Genomic DNA, 17,445 nt, shown 5'->3' with positions numbered 1-17,445 from the left:
TTGGAATAGGTTAGTATACAAGATACAGTAGTAAATGACTATAATAACCTATTATTTGATAAATCAAAGACATCAGCTTCTGAGATAAGAATTCACATTTGTCAAATTTTGTCAAAATTTGTTAAATTTCTGGGAAACCTGGAAAACAGTAGGGCAGAAAGTAAGTGAATATTAATCATATCATGTAGAAAGATATCGCAAAATGGGTACATGATTTAGACATAAAGTAAATTAGGAAAACAGGGAATAATTTACCTGTCAAATTTAAGGAGAAGGAAGAATTTATAACCAAACCAGGATAGAAAATATTATGAAATGAAAAATAGATAATTTTTCTTACATTAAATTTGAAAAGGGATTGCTTAAACAAAAGCAATTTCAACAAGATTTGAAGGAAAGTAGGAAGCTGGAAACAATTCTACCAGTCAGTGTTTCTGAAAAAGGCCTCATTAAAAATATAGAGAGACCTTAACCAAATTTAAAAGAATACATTTCATTCCCGAACTGATAAATGGTCAAAGGTATGAACAAGAAATTTTCAGATGAAGAAATTAAAGCTCTCTGTAGTCAAATATACATTTTAAAGATCTAAATTGGTATTGATTAGAGAAGTACTAGTTAAAAATCTCTGAAATACTATGCCATACTCATCAGATTTGTTAATATGACAGAAAAGGGAAGTGATAAATATTCGAGATATGAGGAAATTATAGTTACTATTTTAAAAAGTGAGCCAAAGATTTGGAAATTGAGAAGATGCCCATAAATTGGGAAATGACTAAGCAAGTTGTAGTATATGAACGTAATGGAATAACTATTTTGTTTTAAGAAATTATGAATATGCAGATTTCAGAAAAGATTCAGGAAAATGTTTATATGAACTGATCCTGATGAAGTAAGCAAAATCAGGAAATTACTGTACACAATAACAACAACATTGGGGGGTGGTTGAATATGATAGACTTAGCTTTTCTTAGAAATATAACAATCTAATATAATTTCAAGGGACTCATGATGAAAAAATGCTGACCAAATACAGAAAAAGAACCATGGAGACTGAATGCAGATCAAAGCAGACTATTTTCACTGTCTTCTTTTCCCCTTCTGGGGTCCCCCTTTTTTTTATTTAGTCTTCTTTCCCAACATGATGAAGGTGAAATATATCTAATACAATTGTACATGTATAAACAATATTAATTTGCTTGCTCTCTTGGGGATGGGGTAGAGTAGAAAGGGGAGGAAGGACAATTGGGGACTCAAAATCTTATAAAGATCAATGTCAAAACCTATTTTACATGTAATTGGAAAAAAATAAAAATATTATTAAGTAACAATTAAATGAGATAAAAGCAAATGTGATTTTTGTATTCGCTAAACCAATGTTGTAACAATATCTTTTCTTTGAACTAAGAGATCACAGGATTTAAAACTTAAAATGATCAAAGAGTCTTGTACTCTGGCTGACTGTGACTTTGGACAATACCCTTAACCTTTGTAAACCTCAGATAATTTCCTTAGTAATCAATTAAGTTTCCTATTAACATATAGGTAGGTTGTTAGCTGTATCAGTCACCTAGGGTTCCATAAGCTAAAGAAATCACCTACCCTTTTGTTCATTCATGAGTTAAATAAAAACAAAACAAACAAAAATAATAATCTTAATAGTAGCCCATAATGTTTCAGGCACACAATTTTGGTTACACTTTTGGTCCCCAGGGTTTACATGTCCCCAACAGGCAAAACTCTCATTTCTTTTTTCCAATCAAGCACAGCTACCTGATGATCTGAGACTTCTTTATGTGAGGCTGAAGGAGGAGAATAAAGTGAGGTAATATTTATCAAGAGCTTTGCAAATTTAAGGTTCTGAATAAGTATTTCCTATTATTATCATTGATATTATTATTCTTCCACTTCTCCACAATGACACACAGAGATGCTCATCCTCTGAATCTTCACAATTCCCAACAAGGCATCTTCATCCATGTTCATGTCCTTCCACCCCTTCTTTGCCACCCAAACACTACTTTTCCTCATCACTACCTCTAACTCTTTAACTGGGATACTTGTCTTTTCACAATGTTTACCTGTTTCTATCCTTTTTCTACTCTCAAAGGAGAAACAGAACAAGTCTAATTTCTCCTTCATTTGAAAGCACTTTACATCTTTGAAAAGAGTAATTATATCCCACCTAAGAATTTTTAACCAGATGTATTACCTCTCCATTTGTGCCTTTTGTTTCAAGGACCAATTTCGAATACTTGAAAATCAGTATGGCAAATTAGCCTACGATAATAGATCTCCATGGCCTATTTTTGCAGCCAATATCTAATTTGACTTAAATGTTTTCTGCATCATTTCCAACCTAATAAAAAAAAGGATAATATTGATTTCTGTCTCTGCCAGTACCATTGTAATAGAGGGAAGGATTTTTGTTCTAGAGACAGGACAAGTGTGAACACTCATGGACAAATTAGCATATACACACCCATGATAATTGACAGGTTTGCCAGAGCATCACTGAAATATATTGAAAATATAATCAGTTTTTTTTTCGTTGCTGCTGTTGTTATTGGTCTATTTTTCTTTGATTAGTTTTGTTTTGTTTTTATTTTGGGCTTGGTTTTAGTTCAACAGTCTGAGAGATGGAGGGGAGCTCATCCTTAATGCAACCTTATTCAAATGATTTATGCATCTTAAACTGGGTTTGTTTTTTCAGTTATTTTTTTCCATCCATATATATCTCCATAGCCACTTCTATATCCCAGTCCCTTTCAACATGTTGAAAAGGGATTGACACTTTCTCATTTCCAGGGTTCTTTGGTACATCTTGTTTTGTTTTCTGCAAGATTGTATATATCTGATGATGGGGGGTAACTAGGTTGTGCATTTTCCCTAGGTGACACTAGAGTTGATTCAAAAACAACACAAACAAAGTTCATTTCCTATTCTGTGTAAGCCTGCATCAAACATGGTATCACTTTAGTGAATTAACTTGCCAAGGAGAGAGCTCTTCTCAAGCAGCCCCAAGTGGTCAAACTTCAGTCTTAAAAGGATTGAAGGGGAAAGCCCTTCTAGGCACTGGTTCTAAATTCTAAGAGTTTGACAAATGAAATGCTGTTCTGAATTTTTGGAAAACTATCAGACAATATCTTAACCGAACTTCCTTTTTCAACACTGATCCTCTACATTTATATTCTTATGCAGGCTTTGAAAACTAATGTAATTTTTATTAAAGTTTAAAGCTATAAGAAATATGCTGAGTGGTTTCATTGTGTGATACTCAATAATAAAGCTCCCAAAGAATCTCAGCTTCCTCTTTAGGGATGAGGCACAAAGATGTTACATGGCTTCTTCAAGGTATTTCTTCATTACTATTAAGACTCAGAAAGATGCGGAAATTTGCCTATCAAACACCGACAGAATTTGAAGTATGGTAAACTAAAGTATTCTGAGTATCTTAATCACATTGCCCCTATAGCTTACATATTTTGTACTAGAGTACAAATTTTGTGAGGGCAAGGTTAAGTTTTTCCTCAATTCTGAATTTTGAATATCCTTCATTATGTAGAATTTGATTATACAAATAGCAGGGTGTTATGATTCTTACAGGATACTAAGTGGAATTGATAGAGACAATAATTATCTAATTGAGCATGGTTCAGTATGATTGATCTGATCCTACAAGGAGATGTTATGGGCCAGAACTTGAAACAAGGTACTAAGTGGAACTGAGGAGACAATGGTTAAAATCTAATTTAACATCGATTTAATTCTACAACAAATAATGGTTTCCTAGTGATATAATGATTGGAGTATACGCAGTGTGCAGCATATAAGCAAGAAGCTTTCAGGGCCAAAGAGAACTCTGGGAGATTCAGAAGTCAGGATTCAGTCAAGGAGTTCACAAGTCAGTCGGCAGAATGAAGGAATACAGAGAAGTGGTAGGCTGTCCAGTGGAGAACACTGAAACCAAGATCTGGAAGGCCTCCAGAAAACTAGCTGAGCCCCAAGTGAAGAAGATAAGACTTGGAAAGAGACAATAAAGGATTTGGACTTTAACTCCTGGCTTCATTTGGGGTGATTACACTGAACTGAAAGGAAGGCTGCCTCCAGAACCCCCCCCCCCAAGAAACCTGCTCCCAGAGAACATTACATTTTAGAGGAGAACATTACAGCAGGGAAAGAAAAAAAAATAGTTCTTGAATGAATGAATAATTCTTTCTATGTGACTTTGTTAATAGTTTTTCCTTAAAACATCAGACTTAAAACTATCTTCTTTCCCTTAAATATGGACTAAAAGAAGGAAGGAAAAATAGACACAATAAGATATTGCTATGTGTGAAACACTGTGTTAAAAATTAGGAGTAAACATAAAGAAACACAGTCTGATTATGGAAAATTTACTGCACACTACACTTCTTATATATGAGTTAAGGCCAAGGAAAAAATGTTTTGGTTTGGAAAGTTAGAGGTTTGGTTAATGAAGTCACAGAAGCTTAGATCATCAAAACTTTTTTGGTAGCAATAGAAGTATTGACTTGATTATATTTCCAAAGTTTGATAAAGGAGGTAGTAAGGTAGTTGATAATAGCCAGAAATAAAATAAATAATGGGTAAAATTAGCAAACAAGGGATTTAGAAATAACTGGACATAATCAAAAGAAATCAGGCATTAAAATTTAGGGAAATTAGGACAGACTTCTAGTAAAAATGGAATACACTGCATTGGTATGTTTACCTATTTATCTATCCCTTCAGTCATTTATTTATTCATCTATCAATTAATTTTAGCACTCTTTTAAAAAAAGAACTTTGTTTCAAAATTTTCCCTCCCTTTTACTTGTTCCTCACTATCTGAGAAGGCCAGGAATAGTATATCCATTGTACATTTGAAGTCAGCTAAAACATATTTCCTCATCACAGATGTCATAAGAAACAAACAGGAAAAAGAAAGAAAAATTAAGATGTTAAAAAGTATACTTTAATCAATATTCAGAGTTCATCAATTCTCTTTCTGGTGGTGGATAGCATTTTTTCTTCATGAGTCCTTTGGAACTGTCTTATTTTTTATCTCAATCAGAGTAGCAAAGCCTTTCAAAGTTGATCATTTTTACAACATTGCTCTACTGTGGAAATTATTCTTATTCTACTCACTTCATTTTGAATAAGTTCATACAAGTCCTTTCAGATGTTTTCCTGAAACCATATTGCTTGTCATTTCTTACAAGACAACAAAATTCCATCAAAATTATGTACCATTATTTGTTTAAACATACTTTAATTTTGGAGTATCCCTTCAATTTTCAAAACCTTGCCACCATAAAAGTAATATTATATGTAATTGTCTTTTCTCCTTTTCTTTGACTTTTTTGGGATACAAACTTAATGGTGATTTAAAGCACTTTTTCATGTGACTATTGATAACTTTAATTTCTTCTTTCTAAAAACAGCTGTTCATTTGTTTTGACAATTTATCAATTGAGAATGGGTTTTTATATAAATTTGATTTAGTGTCTTATTTATTTAAGAAATGAAACTCTTTTCAGAAAAGTTGGCTATAAGTCTTCTTCATTCTCTCCAATTTAAAACTTTCCTTTTAACGTTGGCTGTGTTGGTTTTGTTTGTGTCAAAAAATGTAATTTCATGTAAATAAAATTGTTCAGTATGGGAAATCCAGAAGAGAAGCATTGTCCTAAGCTGGAGTCTTTTTTTTCCCCACTATTCTTTTAAAAAACTTTTTTTCTGAGCATTTGGATATTTTTGGTGCTTCCCAGATCATGTCACCTGAGAACTGTAATTCTATTTCTCCTTTCATGTTCTCTGCTCTTGACTCAGACATTTTCCCTGATTCCTTGAAATCACAAATATTATTGTTTTGCAAGGCCCCTCCTGTCTTGGGACTGAAAGAGCTCTTTGACAGTTTGAAACTACAACCCAGTAATGAATGGTAATGGAGTGGCAAAATAACTTCTCTTGTTCTCAATGGTAGCACAGGACTTTCTTATAATCTTTTTTAACCAGTTGCCAGATCTATTTGCCATGTCTGGACTGATAGAAATAACTGAATTGTTGTTTTTTACTTTGCCAGTTACCACAACTGATATTACCACTGCATGAATTTCATATGACTCTTCAATCCAGTATCACAAACCTTTCCTTCTGACCTTCTAAAATATTTTAATCTGGAAAAAAATCCCTATCTGACATTTTGTTGGTCCTATTATTCTTAATATAATTTAAAGTATTTTTAAAATTGTTTGGAGGGCACTTTTGGAGAACCTGGATGCAGTGTTTTGTGCTTCTTTTATTCTGCCAATATTATTCTGCCAATAAGGCTGGAGCCATTCACACATACATACACACACACACACACACACAAACACACAGACACAGACACAGACACACACACACACACACACAGACACACACAGACACACACACACAGACACACACACACAGACACACACACACCTTCCCCAGAAATGAGAAAGATTAAGAATAAAACAAAAGAAAACTAACAAAAAACAAAAACAACCCTGGAGGTAAAGAAATGGAGGGAGAGAAAGCCAGTAAAAATTGCTGGAGTGGAGATATAGAGTATCAAGTCCAAAAATTATTAAAATAATGAGTATTATTGAACCACAGAATATATGAAGGGAAGGGTGCAAAGCATAAGAAAAGTGAACATGGAAACAGGTGAAAGGATATGGATGGCTTTAAAAGAATATTTTATATTCTAATATAATATAATAATATACTATAACATAATATAATAATATAATATATTATATATATACATATGTATATATTAACATAATATTTTATATTCAACCCTAATGGCAATAGGGATCCAGTGGAAATGATTAAATAGAGAAATGATATGATCAAACTTGTGCCTTTAAAACCATTCTTCCTTTGCTTTCTGATGACAGTGGTCTTTATTCTGTATCTTTTTAACTAGGCCTAGGTTATGTAATTGTTTCCTAACTATGTTATTTTCCTTCAGACTGTCTCATCTTTTAATTCATTCTGAACCCAGAATAATCTTACTCATGCAAAATCACTTGGATCCTGCACCCAGACCCAAGTAGTTTACTCCTTTTTCCTCCCAGAAGACTAGAAAGGGTAGAATAAAATAATCCTTTGTTTCCAGAAAAAAACAAAGTAGTAAAGCATTGATGAAAATAACCCTGTCTTTTTTTTTCTTAAAAGAAAAAAGCCAAACATGGCAATCAAATGCATCTAATTCCTTTATTCCTTTCATGTGCAGTATTCTAACAATAATGAAAAGTTCACTAGGGTCACGGCAATGTCAGTGCCGAACCTCTTTCTCGCATCCTTCATATGCCAGCCAACAGTGTATTACAGACTCCGAGGAAGAAGGTTAGCCATTTTGCTGATGGTGCTGGTTTTTGTAATAAGTAGAATTATTTTCATGTCAATCAAACCTGATGTCTTGGGTACTGAGGAATCATTGAGTTTGCTCTGGGATTTTTCCTGACTCTCAGGCCAATTTCACAGCAGAAAAAGCAGTTTGTGAGAAAAAGGTATTGAGAAAGGCTGCAAGGGCCATTGCCTTCTCTAACAGTCAAGCAAAAAGACTAATCATCATTATATTCTGAGTCACTAGCTGTGATCAAAGATAGAACACGGGAATATTCTTCAATTTTGTTGACTGAAAACCTTTGCTAGATTAAGTTATCAGCATAGACTCATTGAAAAAGATTTGAACAACCATTTATTAAGCATTCCCTATTTGTAAGATACTCTTCTGAAAACAGAGAATAAAAAAGATAAACATAAAATGGCCCCTATCCAAAGAAGCTCTCATTCTACAGAAATGAACCAATCTAAGCCCCAAAGAAGTAAAATGATATTTTTTTAATTTAGTCTTAAATGAACTTCACTGATTTCTAAACTGTGAATGGCTAGAGCCAAACAAAGCAGACCAAAGGTAGATGAGTCAAGCATCAAATAGTGCTTTAATTAATTTCAGAGTGAGAAAATCAAAGTCCTCCTCAAAGAAGGGGAGCTAGCAATTTGTGTCAGGAATAGGATATTTATACAAGAAAATAATGAAAATCCTTCTTAGGTTTTGCATACACAGTTTCTCTAGTTGGCAGTTCTTGGGACAATATAGGTATTCTAAAGGCCTGTGGGAATCATTGGGCCTTCTGATTGCTTCAGGATTTAGGGTTATTGAGCCTTATAATCATTTGGGAATGGGGGAGGCAGAACCAAAGCATTATGTATTTAAGGGAGAAGCTCTACTTAGTAGGGGGAATTAGGAAATACCATTTTGTCTTGAATAGAGGTAAGGATTCCAAAAATAAGAAATAAAGGGGGGTGTGAAAGGTTTCTGGAATGATGGAGATTAGGTACAAAGTCTATGGGAAAGAAGAGGTATCCCAGTTCATTAGCAAAAATAAGGGAATAGTTTAATAGGGATGTTGAGCTAGATAATTATGTAAAAAGTCTAGAGTTTTTTATGGGCTAAACATTCAAAATAAGTACAGTGTGTGACATGCCAGTCAGAAAGGTAAAGTTAGCTTGTGTTGAATGAATAAAGTGACCTTTCCAAAGTCTTCTGCCAAGGAGAAACCACATGTGGAAGACCAGATCCAGGTTTAGATGTCACAGTTCATTTATTTATTTATTTATTTTTGATTTTATAATTATACATTTTTGACAGTATATATGCATAAGTAATTTTTTTATAACATTATCCCTTGTATTTATTTTTACAAATTTTCCCCTCCCTCCTTCTTCTCCCTCCCCTAGATGACAGGCAATCCCATACATTTTACATGTGTTACTAGATGTCACAGTTTAGAGAGGATCCAGACAACCTGAAGTGTGTCTTATAGAGCCTGACCAGTATGAAGAAATTATGGAAGAAAGAAATCAAAGTTGTTCTTGTCATCTGAGCAATTTTCAAAAACCCTGGAAATGTTTTGCCTGCAGAGGAAAAGGCACTGGAGAAGGGATAACTGTTTATCAGCGTCTAAGGAGTTTACATATGAGAAAAAAAATTAATCTGTTTATATTTTGAATCAAAGGACTGATTTGATAAAAAAAAGTGATAGACTTGAAGTTAGGAGATTCTTGGGTTTGAAGTTCACCTATCACACTATTGTTTTTGCTGTTTTTGTTCATTCTTTATTTTCAGTCATGTCCAACCCTTTGTGTCCCCATTTGATAAAGATAATAAAAGTTTTCCATTTTCTTCTTTAGCTCCATTTTACAGATGAGAAAACCGAGGGGAACAGGATTAAGTGACTTGGCCATGGTTACACAGCTAGTAAGTGTCTGAGGTTAGATGTGACCTGAGTCTTCCTGACTCTAGATCCAGAACTCTGTCCACTGTTCCACATAACTGCCCCACTTATGACCATAGGCTGGGGCAAATGTATTGCTTAATACATTTAATATCATCTCCTCACCAGAGTGGGCTACTGTTGTGCTATGCCATGAATACCCCTCAGTTATTAACCTAGTTGGACAAGAAGTTCAGTCCTTAGATGATGGCTACCTCACCTTGCCCAAGAGAATATATCAGCTACTGGACACAGCATCTCTGCTTGACTATTAGTTGAATTTTCTCTTTGATGGGTAACTCCATTCATATCCCTAAAGCATGCCACCAGTTGAACTGTACTATATTATCTTCTACTAAAGTGATATTGAAGACAGAGGCACTAAGCTTAGTTTTGGGAGAAGTCTGTTTTTTTTTTTCTTCAGAGAACTGGAAAAAGTCTATGTGCCTTATTTTCTAATTCTTTCTCTTTTGGTGTTTGCTGTACATAATTTTGGATTCCATTTTGGCTTATAATGATCAGGTATTTCCTAGATTCCTGCTGTGTCTTATGCAGACATGTAACTAGGAACAAATATGGTTTGCATCGTTTCATCCTCCACCCCTTCTTTCTGAACTTCATCTTTGTGACATCTCAATACATCAGGCCATTGTTAAAAGATGAAAGGAAACAGGGGAACGAAGGAAGGGAGGAAGGAAGGAAGGAAGGAAGGAAGGAAGGAAGGAAGGAAGGAAGGAAGGAAGGAAGGAAGGAAGGAAGGAAGGAAGGAAGGAAGGGGAAAAGGAAAAATGGGAAAGGAGAAAGGGAAAAGGGGAAAGGGAAAAGGAGAAAGGGGAAAGGGAAAAGGGGAGAGGGGAAATGAAAAAGGGGAAAGGGGAAAGTGGAAAGGGTTAAGGAAAGGGAAAGGGAAGGGGAAAGGGAATGGGAAGGAGAAAGGGAAAGGGAAAGGTAAGGGGAAAGGGAAGGGGAAAGGGGAAAGTGGAAAGGGGAAAGAGGAAAGGAGAAAGGAAAGGGGAAAAGGGATAAGGGAAAGGGAAAGGAAAAGGGAAAGGGAAAGGGAAGAAGGAAGGGAAAGGGAAAGGAAAGGGAAGGGGAAGGGGAAGTGGAAAGGGAAAGGGAAAAGGGGAAAGGGGAAAGAGGAAAGGAAAGGGAAAGGGAAGGGGAAAGGCAAAAGTTGCAAGGGGAAAGAGGAAAGGAGAAAGGAAAGGGGAAAAGGGATAAGGGAAAGGAAAAGGGAAAGGGAAAGGGAAAGGGGAAGGGAAAATGAAGAAGGAGGGGAAAGGGAAGGGGAAGTGGAAGGGGAAAGGGAAGGGGAAAGGGAAGTGGAAAGGGAAGGGCAAAGGGAAGGGGAAGGGGAAGGAGGGAGGAAGGATTCAAGGGCTGACTATATAAAAATAATAGCTGATTTCATAGAACACTTTGAGGTTTGCAAACTGTCATTCAATCCATATAGTAAACCTATGGGAAAAATTATATTGTCCCTTCCATTTTGCAGATTAGGATACTGAGGTTCAGAGGCTCTAAACCATTCAAAGACTCTAAACTGTTCCTTGCTCATCTTCATCCTAAGCTCCTTTGATTCAGACTTCACCTCTTACAGAACATTCAATTGAATCCCTGGAAGCCTTTGCTTCTTATCTATAAAACTTTATCATTTATTTGAAAACACGATGATTTTTTTTTTGAAGAAAGGGGTTTTCTTTTTCTTTTTCTTTTTTCTATTTGCACCCATATAACTTACTTTAATGTCTTGAAAATAGCAAGTACTTAATATTTTTTCTCCCATAGATTTTTCCCCAGAGAATTTATGTGATTCATTTCAAAGTCACAAAAGTAGTGAGCATCTGAGGCAGGACTGGAACATTTTTCTGAAACAGACAATTGTTCTATCCACTATGCAGCACAGTCTCAGTTGTATGTGTGGAATCTAACAAATCATTCTTCTCAGTGCGAACCATAAAGTGTTTTCTTAGTGGCTCCCTAAGATACCCCAGGTGTGCTCATCAGGTATTCACTTAATTGAATATCTTGAAAGTAGTCGTTTATAAATTGACTATAAAAAGATATATGTACAAATATTATACCCATGTGAGCTATAGCACACAAATTCTATGTCTATATAAATGTCCATGAAGGAATATGTTTTTAGCTGAATTGATATTTTGTCTAATGTTTTCTCATAATTTCTTCTACTATGTGTTGAAAAAATTTAAAAGTTTTCAGATGAAATGGGTTTCATATACTGAGACTTTATAGGCATTTTACTTAAATGTTATTTATTCTAAAATCGAGACTCTTCATCCAGTGAAAAGAAGCCTGGATTTGGAAAAATTGAGGGCTTATGAGATCCTTATCTCTTGCCTCATCTCCCAATAACTGGTACTTTTGTCTCTCTCTCTCTCTCTCTCTCTCTCTCTCTCTCTCTCTCTCTCTCTCTCTCTCTCTCTCTCTCTCTCTCTCTTTCTCTCTCTCTCTCTCTCTCTCTCTCTCTCTCTCTCTCTCTCTCTCTCTCTCTCTCTTTCTCTCTCTCTCTCTTTTTTTTTTTTTTGCTGAGGCAATTGGGGTTAAGTGACTTGTCCAGGATCACACAGATAGGAAGTATTAAGTGTCTGAGATCAGATTTGAACTCAGGTCCTCCTGACTTCAGAGTTGGTGCTCTATCCACTGAACCACCTAGCTGTCCCAACTGGTACTTTTCTCTGTTAGGTAACCTTCCATCTGCTCTGAAGTTTCTTGTATATACTAATATATCTATATGTAGATGTATATGTTTGTGTACACATACTTATACATAAATACACATATTGATATGTACATATTTCCCTATACACACATACATGCATATTATCTATGCTTTATTTATTTTCTAAATATTTCTAATTATATCTTAATCTGGTTACTTGGCAGTGTCCATAGGTCAAATGCATGACACCTCTGGACTAAATGAGTTCTAAGGCTTCTTCTAACTCTCTTATTTTATTTCCATATAACAATATTTCTTTTCTTTTCTTTTCTTTTTTTTTTTCTTTTTCTGAGGCTGGGGTTAAGTGACTTGCCCAGGGTCACACAGCTAGGAAGTGTTAAGTGTCTGAGACCAGATTTGAACTGGGGTCCTCCTGAATTCAAGGCTGATGCTCTAGATCCACTGCTCTACCTAGCTGCCCCTATATATCAATATTTCAATCCTTAATGGTTCTATGATATTTCTAACATAAGTAACCAATTGATTCAACAGTATATTTCTTAATTCATTATTGCCTTTTGAATTCAAATTAAACTAAAGCCAGTTCAACAGACATTTATTAAGCTCTTACCAGTACTAGACATGGTATTGGTGGGTTTATAAAGAAAATATGGAATAGTTCTAGCTTTCCAGAGTCTCGGGTTTTCCTGGTGAGGATTGGGAAGAAAATGCATGCAAGTACATAAAAAAAAAAACAAAAAAAACAATGGAATTGATACACATTAGTTATGAGGAAAAAAAGACCAAATAGTTGCTGAAAGAAAGAGGATCCTTATGACTTTTGTCATTTTTCCCTGAAATTCTCCAAAGGGAGTCAGACTTACGTGCTGATATTATTCTGATGGTTTCATACCATTGTGTGCATGTCAGGGTAGTATGGGCTTTCCATCTATTATCCTTCACTTTTAGAGTGTGGCCAAATCACTGCCCTTTCAAATCCTACATTTTTCAGTGGCTCATTTTCTCTAATTTTAGGGATTAATCCCTAATAATATTTTTCAGGCTATGTGCACATAACATATATTTTTCTGATATTTTAAAGGATACCAATTTAAATTCCTTGGAAACTATGACATTTGTAACTACATCAATGGAAGAATATAAGTATTAACATGACCATTTACCTGGTTGAAACTGTCGATATGAACTACTGAAAAACTTCCTAATTGGTTTCTCTTCTTCCACTTTTCATCCTATCCATACATTTTCTTCATATCTGGCAACATAATAGCCCTAAAACATAAATCTAATGGTGTAATCTTTGTCTTGCAGAAACGTAAATGTCTGCTCATTCCTGTAAGCTAAGATGCAAACTTCTTAGCTTGCAATTTAAAGCATCTGGAAAGCCTACACACCTTTTTGGACATGGCAGAATACCTACTTTTTTATATTTATGTTAAATCGAATTTTTTTCTACTTGTTTTCAGAATATGACATTTAGCCTCTCAGCTCTCTTGCTTGCATGGACTTTCCCCTTAGACAATGGACTTATTTTTATTTTCTTTAACTTCCTTCCAAGCTTGGTTTAATTTTTTAGCCTCTTTCTAGCCTTTTTCAGATACAGTGCCCAATAGGGAATTTCTAATGATCTCCTTAATGGGGAGTGATCTGTTTTATCTATCTCAATACACAGGCATATCGACATGTATGTGTCCATCTCTGCATTATACAGAAATATATATATATATATATATATATATATATATATATATATATATATATATATATATATATATATATAAAAGAAATTTACTTACCTATTGATATATGATATCCCCTATAGAATGTAAGTCCCATGAGACCAGGAAGTTTTTAATTTAAAAATTTTTTTTAAATAAGGGTAATTCAAGCCTCAAAGTCTGATTATATTTTTCCCTTAAATTTAGGTTGCTATGGCCAAATAATTATCTAGCAGACAGAAATCATGTGATAAGCATACTGCTACAATATTTAGGAAACTAAATATCAAATAGTTAATCCATACATCAAGCTTCTATAATATGGTAGAACCACCTCTCATGTGCTCCCAAGGTCAGTTAACTTCTTTTAGTAATAATGAGAATTTAAGTGCACCTTAGATGATGTACTCATACAAAATATAAACACTTCTATTTAGTGATTGGTGCCATAGGTTACTGGAGATGTATGGAAGAAGACAGGCACAATGGTCAAAGGTCAAAGGTGCCAGTGGACGATTCTCTTAGAAACTGGAGAAGATGAAAAAGAGCCATGCTAGCTGTCTTCGAGTATTTGAAGGGCTAGCATGTAGAGTTGGGAGAGAGTTCACTTTGGCTAGATGTCAAGACTCTTAGCTAGTACTCCTAAATATTTGACTATCTCTTCTCAGTTTCCTTTTCTAGAAGAGATTGTTCTCATTAACTGAGTATGTCACTAACTCTCTCCCAGACCTCCTTCTCTTCCCCTTTTCTATTATGTCACTTCATTATCTCATCAGATCCCAGAAATGTACTTATTATATCTAAAATGATAATTCTTTTTATTTTTTTTTATTTACAAAACATTTGCATGGGTAATTTTTTCAACATTGACCCTTGCAAAATCTTCTGTTCCATATTTCCCCCTCCTTCCTCCCTCCCTTAGATGGCAAATAGTCCAATAAATGTTAAATATATTAAAATACATGTTGCATTCAATATATATATATATATATGTATATACATATACATATACATACATATATATACATATATGCACACACATATTTATACAGTTATCTTGCTTCACAAGAAAAATCTGATTAAGAAGAAAGAAAAAGTGAGAAAGAAAACAAAATGCAAAAATGCTGATAATTCCTAAATTTATTTATCTAGTCCTTTTCTCTCAGTTGACCTTTAGGCTTATGACTCCAAATGCTTAGTGGAATGGCAATTCAAACTGGATGTCCAATGATATCTTATGAACTAAATATCTTTCCCCTCAAATCTTCTGCTCTTTCTGTGTCTAATAGCATACAAGATGTCACCATCCTCCCAGGCACCCAGATTTGCAACCTAGAGATCCCCCTTGGCTGTTCACTCTTTTCCTTCCTTGTCTTCATTTCCAATCTGTTGTCAAGTTCCTAGACCCTTTATAACATATACCCCTTCTCTCCTCTGACACTGCTATCCCTCTGGGGGACATCCCTCATCACCTCACATTAAGAACATTTCAATAGCTTATCTGCTGCTCTTTATACACAGGTCCTTTTCATTTCAAGGCTATTCTTTATTAAGCTGTCAACTTGATTTTCTTAAATGTCATGTCTGACAATGTCATCTCCTTAGTCAATCAATATCACTTCTAGAATAAAATTTTAAAAAATGATATATTAATGTCAAGGACCACAGATAGTGGGGAACTCTGGGAAAAGGTATACTTGAAGCAAGGATACTTACAGCAAGGTGTTTATTCAGTGTGATTGATGAGATAATGGTTCTCTAATCACATATATTTAGTATGATATAATGATGTAATCACTCTAGGTGGCATATATTTAGTGTGATATGGTAATGTAATGATTCTACAGTTGGCACATGCTCAGTGTGCTGTAGTGATTTAATTGTACTAAGATATTTAAGGGCTGAGAGGACTAGAGACAAGAGTGTGTGCTCAAGCTCTATCTCAGACCCAGACTCCATACTCCATCCTTGACCATCCTCATGGTGGCTCTCCTATCTCCACCTAAGACCAAGACCTGTCCAGAGATCCTCAGAGAGTAGTCTGGACATTATATATTAGGTTTGGTTTCCAAAGCCTATCATGATCTCTTTCCAAACTTTCTAGTCTTTATACTCCACTGAAAACCTTTGAGAGCCAGAGACCTTGGCCTCTTCATTATTCTTCATTATAAATAAAAAAAAATCCCTCTCCCAACATAGATGTTCTCACTGACTATCTCCATGCTGGAAATGTTCTTCTTTCTCTTGCTTTCCCTGAGTTCCTAAAATTCCTATGTAAAATCTTATCTTCCAGAAGAAAACTGTCCTGACTCCTGTCAATTTAAGTGCCTCCCTTAACTCGATTATTTCCAGTTCATCCAATATATATTGTTTGCCTATTATTTTCCCCACAAGATTTTGAGCTCTTTGAAGGAACTGTCTTTTTTGCCTTTCATTGTATCCAGAGTGCTTAATATAGTACTTGATATGCAACAGATACTTTTAATTGTTTATTTACTTGCTTTACCTGAGAGCTGTCCTGAATTAAACTTGACAACTCAAGAAGATAGAGGTTCCCTTTAACTAGAAGGGTTCTGGTAAAGTCTGAATAATCCCTTAAAATATTATTAATATTTCAAATATGACTATGACTTAATGACTCTGATGGTTCCTTTCAAGTCTGAAATTCTAGGATCACCTCTATGCCTGAGGAAATCACCTGAGCTGGGCTTCTCTGGAGGGAGAATGGTTTTTGTTTTCATAGGTATACCTGCATAAGATGCATTTCCATGATATGCTTAATCAAATTTGGTTTTCCTTCAGTTTCATTGAATGTGATAGTCTAATGCTCTATAAAACATGCTTTAAAATTGTTTGCAAATAAGAAATTCTGCTTCTTACTAACAAAAATATTATCTAGAATATTAAATATAGTTAATATATCATATGATACTGTCTAAAACCTGAGAGGGTCATTTCCTGATTGTGGAGGGAATAATCGTAAAACATAACCCAAAGGTATTAGTAATTACCCTTTAATCATTAATGTTAGAAAAGGATAATCAGAAATCTTTATTAACTATAAAAGCCAGGAACAAGCAGAGAATTGGGATAGTCTTGATAGAGATGTCTGTTTCCTAACAGTGATAATTTCATTTGCACTCTCCTCATTCACATTTATGTTTTGCTTTCAAAAAATTGAGGAAAAGGAAGAGGAGGAGAAGGAGAAGAGAAAAAGGAAGAGAAGAAGGAAAATTATACCTGGTGTTTATATATAACCCTTTAAGATGAAGAGTGTTTATGAAAACTGATACTTACAATAAAATTATGAGGTAGTTAGTGAAGATATTTTAAAAATTTTATATGGGAACATTGAGACTCAGATAACCAATTTTCCCTGGCATACACCTTAAACATGCAATGAAAGAGGCAGAACTTCTAGGTCTAAATTCAGCATTCAAAGTTCATGCTCCCTCTGCAATTTGTTCAGTGAGATTAGAAAGGTCAGGAGCAATTATAAATGGAGTCAAACCATATGACAGTATTTATTTAATTCACACAAAACCTGCTCCATTTTTAAGTTATTACCAGGCATTTGAATTGAATTGACTTTACATATTTACAGAAAGAAAATGGTTCTTAGCTGCCCTGTGAATATTCAGATTAATAAATAGCAAAAAAACATTTAATCTATTCTAGGAAAAAAAAACAAACAAATAAAGAAAAT

Source organism: Sminthopsis crassicaudata, chromosome 2, assembly GCF_048593235.1.
Source record: "Sminthopsis crassicaudata isolate SCR6 chromosome 2, ASM4859323v1, whole genome shotgun sequence".
Taxonomy (NCBI): Eukaryota; Metazoa; Chordata; class Mammalia; order Dasyuromorphia; family Dasyuridae; genus Sminthopsis; species Sminthopsis crassicaudata.
This window is presented reverse-complemented; position numbering follows the sequence as displayed.